The sequence below is a fragment of the Falco punctatus genome, assembly GCF_963210335.1.
Source record: "Falco punctatus genome assembly, chromosome: 20".
Classification (NCBI taxonomy): domain Eukaryota; kingdom Metazoa; phylum Chordata; class Aves; order Falconiformes; family Falconidae; genus Falco; species Falco punctatus.
The window spans coordinates 5,081,217-5,094,336 of NC_137600.1; the positions used below are offsets into that span (position 1 = coordinate 5,081,217).

Here is a 13,120-nt window from a genome sequence, read left to right on the forward strand (position 1 = left end):
AGCCTAAACTTCTGATGAACCAACGTGCTTCAGAGCGCATTTATATGCAAAGGTGTATAATATGTCCCCTGTATCTAATTATCTGTCAACCTGAGGCAGTTTGTTTTCCAAATCGGCCTCTCGGCTGTGACTTTATGAGGTCGTAAAGAAAACGGTGCCACTCTCGCACTGGAGCGCCGGGAGAGCCTGGATCAACAAATTACCATCTTTAATGGTGTCTCCTCGCGCAAGCTCACACCCGTGCACAGCCAGCCCCAGCCCCGCAGCCCCCAGTCCCCTGCGCCCAGCCAGACAGGGCAGTGGTGGGCAGGGTCGGGGCTGACCCCCGTGCTGCCTGCACCGCCCATGCTGCCTGCGCTGCCCTCGCTGCCCGCTCGCCCTCCTCTGACCTCGGCGGACACAGTGTGAAGTTTGGCAGGAGGCAGCGGTGAACTCCAGCCCGTCGGCTGTGAAAGCAACACTGCCGCCAGTGAAAGCCGAGCCACGGATTCCTCTGCCCACGCTGCTCCTGTGATTAATGATAGAAAGGAATTAAAAAGAAGGAGGAAAAAAAAGAGAGAGGGAGAGGGGAGGGGAGCGGGTCAACAGCTGAGTGCAAGGCAAGTCGCTAGACAGGGAGTAATTAAGATACTTGGGTAAATATGATTAATAAGCTCAAACTGGCAGGGTGTGCAGTAAACAAGGGCTAACCAGATGGTACCCTTTCCTTTCTGACAATGCTGCAAGCTTTGTAAAAATAGGAAGGAAGGCTCTGGATCCTCCCAGCACTCTGGCTCCAGGAGGAGGGAGCATTCAGCACGGGGCCAGGGCAGTGAATCACCTTTTAGGAATGAGAGACATTTCCCCCTTCAACACATCCCCATCAGGGCCAGCTGAAAATAAATGGCTGTTCTGGCAGTGCCAGCCACCCGTGCCATGGGGCCCAATCCGGCGCCTTGCTCAGGCTGGGGCTGAGCTTTGGTGAGACCCTTGTGCGGGTCTCCCAGCACCCCATCTCCGGCTGCAACAATCCCGTTGGGAGCGCCCTGCCCGGAGCCTTCTGCGCTGCAGGAGCTGGTGCTGGGCGCCGCCGGGACCCCTCGCTCCTCCCTTCCAGCCAGAGCAGGTGGCTCGCTCCTGGCAAGAGCAGGGCAGAAATTTCCCTGCAAAACACTTCTCTGTCAGAAGATGCCATTTCGCCAAAGGTGAAACATTTGCGGAAATGCACTGATTTTGATGAAATTGCATTTGGAAAGAAAAATCAAAGGAGAAAATCATTTCGATAAGGCCAGAGCATTTCAGTTTGACCTTTTATGAATTAAATGGCATAGGGTTTTTTCCATTTCAAAAAGCATTTTGTTTCAATGTACTACATATATATATATATATATATCTCTGTAAGAACTATTGAAACCAGAATTAAATGTTGTGATTATCCCACCACGTGATGATAGATTTCCCCCACTGCAATATTGCAAGAAGTTAAGCCCAAATACCCTTCTGCTTTGAAACAGGGAAGGGAAGTCAGAGAAATGAAAGAAGCGTGGTTCTTCGGCCACCCTGCCGCTGGGACATGCTGCCAGTGGCCACATCCCCGCTGGAGCTGCCAGCTCCAGGGCTGGGGAGCGGGCACCTCGGGCCATGCTGCTTCCCCCCGCCGGGCAAAGGGACCATCTGCACAGTCCTTGGCCTCCGCACACCTGCCTCGTCTTCCCAAGGTGCCCAGAGCAGAAGGGATGCTCGTATCTCTCGCTGCTATCTGTTTTCAGTTGACTATTTACTGTCCACTGCTTGGAAAATAAAAAATTAGCCAAGTAGCCCCAGGTATTAATAACAGATTAAATCAGCACTTAGCTTTCGGCTTCCTCTGGACAAGGATTCTCTTTTTTTTCCCAGATGAAAAGTTCCCAGTGATAATGAGAGCAGTAAATGTTTTATCTTTACAGGGAGACAGGCAGAACAACGGGCGCAGGAGGAAATCTCTGAATCACAAAGATGTCACCCAAGGAGCGGCGTGCCACCAGTCTCTGTTCAGCGCTGTGTTTTCCTGCAATGTACCATTTTCACTGCACGTAAGTTGTCTCATTATTGTACTCAACTTCTCCTGGGCAAGGAGGCTGTCCCTTGGCTCTGCCATAGACCCAGAGTGTCACTTCTGAGCTCGCTGGGACTCACCTTTCCTTGCCAAATAATAACGCCGTGGCGGCTGCCGCATTGCTGTGCAGCATCCGCAGGGCAGGGGCTGTCGCTGCCTGTCGGCGTGTGCCATGCTGAACACGCCACCATGCTGAACACCCCAGCACTGTGGCTGGCGAGGGCCTGCGGATGCTTCCCGCTGTGAAAAATGAAGTGAGACTTTGTTGGGAGGCTTCGAGGTACAGCGAGGCTGCGGGAATAGCCAGTGGCTCGGAGGAGGTGGGGTAGGGATTAAAGATAAAGAAGAAATTTCAGCTCATTGGCAGGGCACATATTTTTCCAATATAAAAGCAAATGGGGGAACCCTTAAATAAATTGACTCTATAAAAACGTCCTTTTGTATTACTGCCTCACCTTTTCAGGGGGAAAACACCAAGTTTTATTTTCATGGCTTCCGAATAAAAATATCATTGCTGCTTCATAATTTCAGAGAACCAACAAGCAGTCCATAGCTATTTAAAATACACAGGCCCCCCTCGGTACCCACCATCCGCCCGGCTGCAGGAGCAGCTGCCACGTAATTACAAGTCCTCGTCACAAGTGCGGAGAAACAAGTTGTGGCATTTAGGAAAGGTCTGCAAAAATAGGTGTCAGACCTTAACTAATAGTGATTGTCCTTCCATTCTGCTGTAATTTACATTTAATTCACACATTTCATTTCCATTTAAAATATGATTACAGTGTTTTGAAGCACATCTCACCTGTCCCCTCCGATTATGGCAGAATGAAAATAACACGAAGCAGCAGGAGCGAGGCTGGCTGCCCCAGGTCTTGGCTGCGGGATGGTAAACACATGGTGCCGTTCTCTGAGCTGGGGAAAGGGACAGAGAAGAATTCCGAAAACATCACCCGAGCAGGTACGGAGGGACATCCATGGACACACAGCCCTGCTGGTTCTCGCTGCAGGGCTTTAGGCACCGGCAAACAGAGGAAATGAGTAGTGCCAACAGAGCGAGCTGGGGTGCAGAGGGCATGACTCTCTAGGCTGTGTTTTTCCATGTTTTTTCATGGAATACAGAGGCTTATCCTTGTGGCATGCTGGCGTGGCATGCAGACATGTAACTTTGTAAGAAAAAGCAGTATCTGGGCATCTGGTACAGCCCACTGCGAAACAGAGCCACAGGCTATCCTGGGAGAGTGTGACCAGTGCCTGGGGAGCAACACCATGAGCTGCTCATTTGCGAGGAGCTGGTTTAAGTCCAGGCCTGCTCAGTGGGAGCTGGGCGAGGGAGCCTGGTCCTGCAGCAGTATTGCATCCGGCAAGTTTCTATAGAAATACGACGTTAAATGTGGAGCTGAATCTGGCTGGGAATTAGTACTCCATAATTCATATCCTGGAGTTTGCTTTTTGTAAGTCCAAGCAATTTAAGCCGCTCAGTTTCATTTCAGGTACCACTGCGCTTTTCTCTGCCTCTCACTATCGCCCAGCTCTCCCTGCTCAGGGTTCTCAACAATTTTTTTCCTTGAAGCTCGTTTCCCACAGATTTCAAAATAGGAGGATGCGAGGGAGGGACTAATAAGACCAAGTTTCTGGGTTTTGCTTACACTTTATTTCTACCTCAGCATCATCTGCAGCGACAGCTCAGCTTGGCACGAGGCTTTCTTATTGTTGCTGCAACAGGCGATGGATTCCCGTGCCTGCGGGCTGGGCATCTGCCCAGCCCAGTAGCAATCGAATGGGCTGAAGCAGCATGTGCCCAAGCAGGAGCACTGCTCTGCAAAGCATGTGCCAGTCCAGCATCCACTGTAATCCCTCCCCGAGGGGACGGTGCCGGTCCCCAGGGGGGCCGCAGTGCTCTCACATGCATCCTCTGGGTACCAGCCACCACCGGATTCCCCAGGGCTCAGCGTCACGGAGCACACGGGAGCACGTGGCAGCTGCAGCTCGAGGCTGTTCCCCGCTGCACAGAGGCGTGGGCTGTATTTGAACACCTCCCGCTCCAGGCAGGCAAGGTGATGGAGGGGAGATGGGCAGTCATGTTTCACTGGGAGGTTACAGTGGTTTTTGACCTCCGTCTGAATTCCAGCACAACGTTCAGTGCTGCCGGAGCGCCCGTTTCGGTTTTGTGTCTGCCTTCCTGCCGGGCAGCTCCGGCACACCGCCGGTCACTCTGGTTCGCTGACGGAACTTGCCTTTCTCTTCCCTCCTCCCTTCTAAATGAATTTAGACACACAGAAGCTCTTCTGTGGAGAAGGAAAAGCAGGTCCTTGCCCTTGGCAGCCTGGGAAGAGGAAGTTTTACCCCCTCGTGGAGCAGATGCACCATGGGGATGAAATCCCCCCTGCAGAATTCTTCGTAAAACCTGCGCTCTATTTAAGCCATCAAAGCGGGGATTCAGTGGGACAGAAGAGGAGCACAGGCAGTGTGGTATCTGTAGCAGTCAGGTGCTGTTGCAGAGACTGGCCTGGCCTGATCTTGAAAGAAATTTTAATTTCTCCAGTGTGCAAAGCCAGGCTGAGTCTCCCCGCGCTCGGTCTCAGCAGTACATATCCCAGTGTTGATCTGAAGTGCCGCAGGGGATGGTGCTGGGGCCCTTCTCCAGCCAGGATTCATCCCAGACAGCATCCTGGAGGTGGAAGCTGCTTTGTAAAGTGCTTTTTACCAGGACAAAGGGAGAAAGTCACCAAGAGAAGGGGGACCCTCCCTGGGGAGGGAGCCATCCCTCCCGCATTTGAGGACAGAAGTGTGCCAGGGGAAATCTTGACATGCTTACAGTCTGCTGTGTTAGTTGTAGGACTTGTTTATTTGTGTAGCTCGCTGAAGCGCTGTCACAGCAAGGAAAGGACACTTGGCTTCTCTCTGCCCTGGCTGTAAGTGCTGCCATTGCGCTCGAAGAGAGCGGGAGCTCGGCCCAATGCTTCCTGCTGTTCCAGCCATGCACCAGTGCGGGGGCCTGGTGTGTACCTGCCTGGAGGCATCAAATAATACGTCTTTGGCAGCAAGGCAGTGAAATCCTGCAAACCAAGTACTCGCTGAGTAACATTTCACCTGAGCACGCTGAAACCAGCACAACTCTTTGCAGCAGCTTCCATAGGGTTTGGAAGAGTCTGCAGGCTTTTCTGCAAGCTGGCTGCCTCTCTTAAATTTACGCCTCAGGCACCCAGGTGAGGAGTACCCTGAAATGAAGGCACCTCTTCATCGCCCAGCAAACCCTCGATGCATTGTGCTCGTGCCATCGCTGCCTCTGCTTCTGCATCTGGGGCAGTTTCCATCCTCCTCATCCATCTAGGAGAGGCAATGGCCTGGCTGCACCCACCCTGCTCGAGGGGACCCTGTGCGGCTGCTTGCTCCCCCGAGGAATGAATCAACTGGGAAATACAGGTTTCTGAGCATCAACATCCCTCCCATGGATCAGAAGTTCCCAGGACCTGCACAAGCGCAGTACAAAGCGCCAAAGATGCTGCCCAGAAATGGGAACAGCCAAAAACACTTCCAGTGCCGCCCCCGTCGGGGCTCACTGAAGGAAAAGTTTACCTCCTCCCGCAGAGGTCTTTCAGAAGATTTTTTAAGCACAAAAACTCTTGCCTAGAAAATAAATCAGGCTCACCCTCCCCACCATGTCCTCATCCCACATCTCCCCCACGCTGCGCCCACCCCCAGAGCACCAAAAAGGCACAGACGCGCTGATTAATATCTGCTACGTGTAGGGGAAAACAACAACCCCGTAAACAGTATTATTAACCCATGGGCTGGCAATAAATCAGTGTGAGAAGGTGACCTCAGCAATGCTGGAGTAATCCTGCGTGTCAGGGTAAATTTATGAGGCCAATTTTATTGGCCTGTATGACCCAGGCTCCTTGGAGATGTCTCAGTAACAAATCCAATCCATATCATTTATTAGCTTTGTACAGTGTCAGCTCTAAGCATAGGAGGGATCCCATTAAAACGTATTGCTCCCTCTGCAAAAGATGGGCGCAAATAAGCTGTTGGATAATTGTCAGCTGCAAGGAGCCCCCGATTAAGAAATTGCTCATTGCAGATCTGCTCGTGGGTCCATAAAGCTCCCTGGAGGTGGGGGCGCCGGGGTCTGGGTGGGCACCGTCTGCCTGTGTGGGAGGCAGGCAGGGTTTAGCCATGGGAGCAGAGGTGCTGGGCTCTGGGGAGTTCCCAGCGGAGTCCCGCTCTCCCCCCAGCCCCCCCCCCCCCCCCCACGTGCTGGATGAGGAGCTGGGGGACCTGGGGGCTGCTGACCTGCCGGGAGCCAGGGAAGGTGCAGGGACCACGGGGTTGCAGCGGGAGGTGCAGGGATGCGACAGCGCAGGCATCTTGCAAATGCATCCCAGACGGTGCTGTGGCGCGGGGGGCGGCGAGACGATTTTGAAGTTGACAGTGGCTGAACCCCCTCCTTGAAGGCAGGAGACCACTGGTGGGAGGGGAGGGACCTGTGGCCAGGCCCTGCGGGCAGCGCCAAGAAAAAGCTCCGTTTCGGCAGCCGCTCGCAGACCTGGCGGTGACGTGCGTCGTGCCCAGCACACTGGTGACGGGAGCAATCACGCCTTCGCACCAGCACCTCCAGGGTCTGATCTCTGTTGGCTAACCAGAGTCTGGTGGAGGCAGTTTAAGTCTGTTTGACTGTCCCTGTCATCATAAGGTTTACGGATGGTTAATTTATTCTTTATAGCACAGTCATTGATGGCTGTTAAATCACAAATGAGAGCCAATAAAGGGTGAATTGCAGCTGAAATTACACTGTTTATATGACAGCAGAGTGCTGGCTAAAAGATTCATATGCCGCTGATGAAGTACGTTATAAATTTTAATTACCATAGTTTGTACAAATGACATGTTTGAAATGCTATTGAGTAATGTGACCCTGATAATGAAACTATAAAATAAATCATTAACTTTCTGAATGAGCTTTTTTATTTCCATGCTACATGAAGTAAACTTTCCAATTTATTCCATTGCAGCCGCCTTCTGAAAAAAAAGTGCAGAGAGGAGTCGCTCACCACCCCCTCCACTCTGAGGGACACTGACAAGCAGACCAAAGGAGGGATGAGTGGGACCATGTTGGAAAAGAAGTCAGAAGCCTGGCCAAAACCAGCCAGAGCCCTCAAACTGCTCATGGTTTCACCCCGGCTAATCCAGAATGATGCCTTGCTCCTGCAGCTGCAACCAGCTTAGCTGAGGAAGCGCAGAGATAAAAGCAGCGCTTGAGAACCAGCTCTGAAGAGCCATAAAAATCACAAGCACAGAAGAGAGAAAATCTCCATTAAAGTCAGAGCATAATTATAACTCACTCATTGGCTGGGGGCTTTGCAGCCCCAGTTGCTGGAGATCCCCCTGCCCTCCGCCGGGAGCTCCCTGGATCTGCCAGGGCTTTGAAGCAAGAGCGAGGGTGCCTGAGCCCCCGGCTGCTCGGCACAGAAGCAGAGATAATTCCCTGGATGAGGGTGATGAGACAAGTTTCGGCCCAGCAAGGGATTTCTTTGAAGCCTGCCTGGAGAAGGAGGCGCAGACCGGGCAGTTACCGACACAGCATGCTGCAGTCTAGCTCCGCTTGCTCGGGGAAAGAGGATGATGCTTCCTAAACCCTTCTGGAATGACACTCGTACCAGGTTGTTACCTTATTATATTGCCATAGAGTATTTTTTAAGGGATACAGGGCACGAAACAAGATGGGAGTGCAACAGAGCTGCTTTCTCATCCCTTTGCAGAGGGGTGCTCCAAACACGAAAGTGCTCGCTGTGCTCCTTGTCCTGGGTACGGGGGTCACCCATCCCCCCGAGTCGGGGCAGTGGCTCCCCCTGGCCCCCCGGAAAATCCACCAGGTCTGGGGCTCTCTGCCAGCACCGCTGGCTTCTTCCTCATCTCCTTAATTCAGTTGGACTCTTTGCACACCTCGGGTTGAATGTGAACCTTTCCCTTTCCCCAGCTTTCTCACACTGTAAACAAACAACGTATCTGCCTCACATGGCAAACAAAAGGCAATAACAGGAGTCTCCAAATCAGTGGCAGGGAGAGGAGGGGCAAAAGGGACCCGTGACATTTTCAGGCTGTGGGGATGCAGCAGAAGGTTGTGATGTCAAGTACTGTGCAGCAGTTGTGTTTCAAGAGATGGGGTAATTTATGACCCATAGTAACGTTTGTGGTTCTTTGTGTGGAGGTAGAGATGGATCTTATTTTTCAGGGCATCAGCTGCTGGTCCCTGGGGTCCCTGCACGCCAGGGAGTCCCTGTCCACAGAAACTGGTGGATCCGTGGCTGGGTGCATCACGTCCAGTGCTGGCTGACTCCCCCTTCCCATCCTCTTCCCTGGAGCCGCCTCTCTCCGCATCTCTGCCCCGAGCTGCTCCTTACCAGAGGACACATGCAATGAGTTCGGGTCCTGCCGAGTGTCAGGGTTAAGTGGGGCAAAGCATGTTTGCCGGACAGGCGGCCGGCGTGGGTGCCCGCTGCTGGCACGGGGCCGGCCAAGCCCGCTGGCCCCCATGGCACAGCTGCCGACTGCAAAGGCCAGAGCACCCCACCACCTCTCACCGCAGACCTCGCTGGGCCTTTTTTCCTCCCCAAAAGTGTTTGGAGTTGAAGGGCTTTTAACGCCTGCTTTTGTCTTATCAGCCAGACCGAAAATATTTCCAAGCAGGCTGCTCATGCCGCACTACTTACCATTAAAAGAAAGGACCACATTATTGCTGTTATAAACCATTGATTAAGGTTTATAATAGCAATAATCCCCTCGAAATTCATTGTTACTGCAGTTAATGACCAGTTTATTAGAGCGTTAACCATCCTTGGCAATGGGCTGAGTCGTTTAATGCTGGTAACGACCAATTTCTCAAGGGTTATTGCTTAAATAACAAGCCTTTGTTAGATATATGTTCAACCACCAGATACTGCTCCAGCTGGAACCTTCTCCTGTGAAATAATTGTTAATTATTTCCTCCAAGTTTTGCCACCATGCTTCAAAGTTTTCGATGGAAAGGGTTGCTGAGGGTGCAGAGCATCAGAGATGCTGAGACCGGGCAAAGCGAGGGGGAGCAGCCGGAGATGTGTGAGGCAGCACCCAGAGGGAGGTGGGTGTAGGACTTGTGGTTGATGTATTTTTTCCTTTTCTGGCACCTGAGACTGCCCCAGCCCTGGGCCTGTCCAGCCCAGCCACCCACGGGGCTCTGCAGAGGCACCGGCTCAGGTCGGAAGCAGCAAAGCTTCCAATGCCGAGCCCCGGACTCCCGGGCATCGCAGCGAGCCACCCAAGAAGGGTGAGAGAAACCAAAGCTTTCCCTCCCTTCTTCTTTTACAATAATATGATCTGAACATTTCATCGCGTTAACTGTCCTATCGTGCCACGTTAGTATCATCCTTCTAACAGCGCTCATTTTGCCTGACATGCTATGAAAGGTACAGATACAATTACCCTTTAATTGTGTCCTATTAGCAAAAATAAATACTGATACAGTGTGAGGTTGACACAAAACGATGGCAAATCCCTGGGAACGGGATCGGACTCTTGGTGCCCGGAGAGTGCCCAGAAGCCTGCACGCGTCGAGACAAGTGTTGGCCAGGCTGGTGCGCTGAGCAGGAGGGTGGTCGCTGCCTGGGCTTCTGTGCCGGCGCTCGGCAGGGGCTGTGCTGGCTGTGCCACCAGCCGTGCGGGGACACCCCGGCCGTGGCGTCAGTGGGGATGAAAGGAGGCTGAAATGCCGTGATCTGCTCACTCTCTGCCGCTCACCCCAGATGCCTAATCTCTAGTGGCTTTAACAGGCTTTTTGATGATTTTGCTATGAAAAAAAGTATCCCCGCATCACCCCCATGAAATTACATTTCCATAGCAAATTAAATTTCCAACTTTCCTGATTCTCTTTAAGGAACAGAAAGGAGATCTGAAGTTGGGGGCTTAGGTGAAGCCTGGACGGTGCTGGGTTTGGTCTTGGTGTTCCCCTCCCTCCTTTCGCTTTGTTCCTGAGTTTATGGGGTCTTTGAGGTGTCACCGAAAAGAACAAGGAAGAGGGAAGGAGGGATTACTCCAAAACCTGGGAAAAGTATTAGTCCTGGTTTTGACAGTGAGATTCTGATCTTCTCCTGTGATGCTTCAGGCTCTTCCAGTACCTGAGGAAGCAGGATTCTGCCCGAAATAAATTACGAAGTGGAAAATACAAAACCGAAAAACTTTGAATATTTTTCCCCCTCTGCTGGAAGGAGTTACCAGTTTCTGACTGCTTCCGCCATCAGCCCAAACTGCTCGCTGATGCCCGGCGGCTTTGGAATGGGCCCTGGCTGGGAAAAGCAGGAGGCGGCCGAGCTTCGCCGGCAAAGCCGGGCTGGGTCTGTCTCTGGTCCCTGTCACAACTGCTGTGGGGATTTGTGCGAGCATCCGTGTTATTTTAGAGATAATGTGAGCAGAGTGGAGCATGTCACAGGATAATGGTCTCCTGCTGCTAGGCTGTTCTTGGCATTTATCAAAAAATGACACCAGAGGGAATATGCTCAAGGGAACCGAGGTGTCGATTCGATGACTGCTATTTCATGATAAAAGTTAACAGAAATAAAAATGAATCAGTCACAAAACAGCTTATTTATAGCTGTGCCCGGCCCAGAAGGGGATCCCTGGGAAAGGCAGGGCAGAGGTGCTGGCCGTGCACACCTGCGCCGGCATCGCGCTGCCGGGAGGAGCAACACGGTACCTTCCCCACCATTCCCAGGAGGAGCGGTGGTACCTTCCCCACCATTCCTGGTGGGCAGTGCAGGGACTGGTGCTCATGCAGAGTGGGAGGGGAGGGCTGGGGGATGAAATCATTTGAGGTTGCTCAAACCAGGCTAATTTTCTGGCTCCTGGAGCAGGATTTGAGCAAGCACAGGACAGCAGGGTGGGGGTGATGTCCCGTGCTCCTCTTCCCCATCTGTCTGTGCTGCTCTGCCCTCAAGCTGCCCAACCAGGCAGTGCTGCCCCCAAAAGTACCCCCAGATGAAACAAAACTGAGTGGCATCCCCTGGATTTCACACATTCTCCCTCCTCCTCTGTGTCTTAGCACATAGAAGCCCAAAGCGTTTTGCACGGTGCTTACAAAACAAAACACTTCCGGTGTTTTGCCTAAAAGCAAATATTTTGAGCAAAATGTTTCAGCGTTGCCTGTGTTTATCCATCACCGTAGGGGTGGTCCCTGGACAGAGCTGTGACCCTGTGCTGGGCTCAGCTCTGGTGACCCAAGTCCCAGACCCAGGGGATGAAGATGGAGCCCGGCTTCCCTGAGCCTGGAGCACTTTGAGGGTCTTGTTCCCCCGGGGGGGGGGTGGGGGGGGGGTGTGTGGATACCAGGTCTCTTGCTGGCTGTTTGCTTTCAGCAGGCTGTACCCGAGGGAGCTGGGCGGGCGGGCTCGGGGGGCAGAGCATGCCAGGCAGGGACCGTGCATTTGGGGGTCCCAATGTACCAGCCCAGCAGGTTGTACACCTGCAGGAGCCTGTAGTGATGTTCGTGGCCTGGGACTTCTGGTGAGATGCTAGGGGGAGGAGGAAAAAACGGCAGAACATTAAAAAAAAACCCAGCCAGCCTTTGCTGTAGTGGCTAAAATGTCTAATCATAGGTCTGGCATTAAATTAAATATCCTGGCTAAACCAGTCTCATCGTGGATATTGCACTAAGTTAAACACACAGCTATTTCAGGCAAGGTAGGGGTTGGGTTTCCACACCCACCCATCAAAGGCACCCTAAAGCTAAAAGCTTCCACTTTATCAAGGTGAACAAATTAATCGGCTAATTGTTGCTGGGGCCAAGTTCTGGTGTGTTTCCAGTGGGATGGTCTGTTTTTGTTATCTCAGCTGTGGGCAGGGAGGAGAGGAGGAGGAGGGAGGCAGAAGAAGGGCACTGCAGCACCTGGGCCGTTGGCCCGCCGCGCAATGGGAAACAACAGGGGCCACAGGGGACGCGTCGCTCTTTTCCACCTACATGTTATTCCAGCCATAAATCCGAGTGACCAGCTTGAACTTTTCTCAATTGACATGTTTACAAGGGAAGTCCACATTTGACAGGAAAATTAAGCATATCAATCACTTAACGAGCTCGTTAATGAATGGCTCTCAGATCTCTCTGATTTTGTGCCTGGTAGCACAATTTATTGATCAAGCGTGCCTTCGGCCGCAGCCAGATGTTGCCGTGCCTTGATCCTGGGAGCCGGGACAGCCCTGGCCAGGGTTTAGCGAGAGGTCATTTTCTCCAGCAGACCCCAGGTTGCCTTTTCTGTCTTCTGTTTTCTCTTTCTTTCTCTCCCTTTTCCCCCCACCAGAACAAAGAGAGCAGATGCGGGCTCGGGGCCCCTCACACCCACTCAGACATATGGAAGCGATCTCCTCTGTCTTTGTAATTACACAGGAGCTTGCTTTTCAATGGCTCTGGGTTTTATTGCACAGAAACCAACCTATTCCTACATAAAACATTTTTACAGCTTCTCCTCTAGGGGCTCCTTGGCGAGGACCTGTCAGGTATGAAAGCACGCAGGACCCCCTGGCAGCCAGCCGGGCGAAGCGGGGACCCCCGGGGTCCCCCAGCAGGAGCACGCGGCGACCGGGGACAGCGCGGGAGGCAGAAGGAGAAAAGCTAAGGTGAGGTGTCACAGTGGAAAGATGGGAGCCAGATCCCCCAGTAAAACCTAACAGCTTTTGAAAGGCAGCAGAGAACGCAAAATAATCCTCAAACCCTAATGAGACCCGTAAGTAAACCCTGGCTGTATTTGCCTTCCCGGCCCTGGATGTGCCTGAAATCCCACCTGGGAATGTGTTTGTAAAAGCCCCGTTTGTCTGAACATCTCAAAGACACTCCTGAGGTTGCAGTGGGACGGAGGATGCTCACAGCTGTTTCTCTGTGGCCGGCCATGGCAGCGGGGTGCAGGACGCTCACTCCTGTTTTCTCCACTGGGGATATGAGCTCAGAGTCACCACGTTTCAGCTCTGCAGGGAAACTTTGCATGTCCCATGTCCCGGCTGCGGGCACTGACCCAAGCCCAGCAGCCG

General features: G+C 52.6%; 1 protein-coding gene across 1 annotated transcript in view; it reads left to right on the forward strand.

Annotated features, from left to right (window-relative positions):
• KCNU1 (potassium calcium-activated channel subfamily U member 1) overlaps window positions 1-13,120 on the forward strand; it is a 251,810-nt gene that overhangs the window by 214,208 nt on the left and 24,482 nt on the right. The window contains exons 29-31 of the mRNA XM_080370366.1: window positions 1,926-3,032; window positions 7,087-7,734; window positions 12,556-12,712. The gene's annotated coding sequence lies outside the window, so the exon portion shown is untranslated. The remainder of the gene's footprint in view (window positions 1-1,925; window positions 3,033-7,086; window positions 7,735-12,555; window positions 12,713-13,120) is intronic.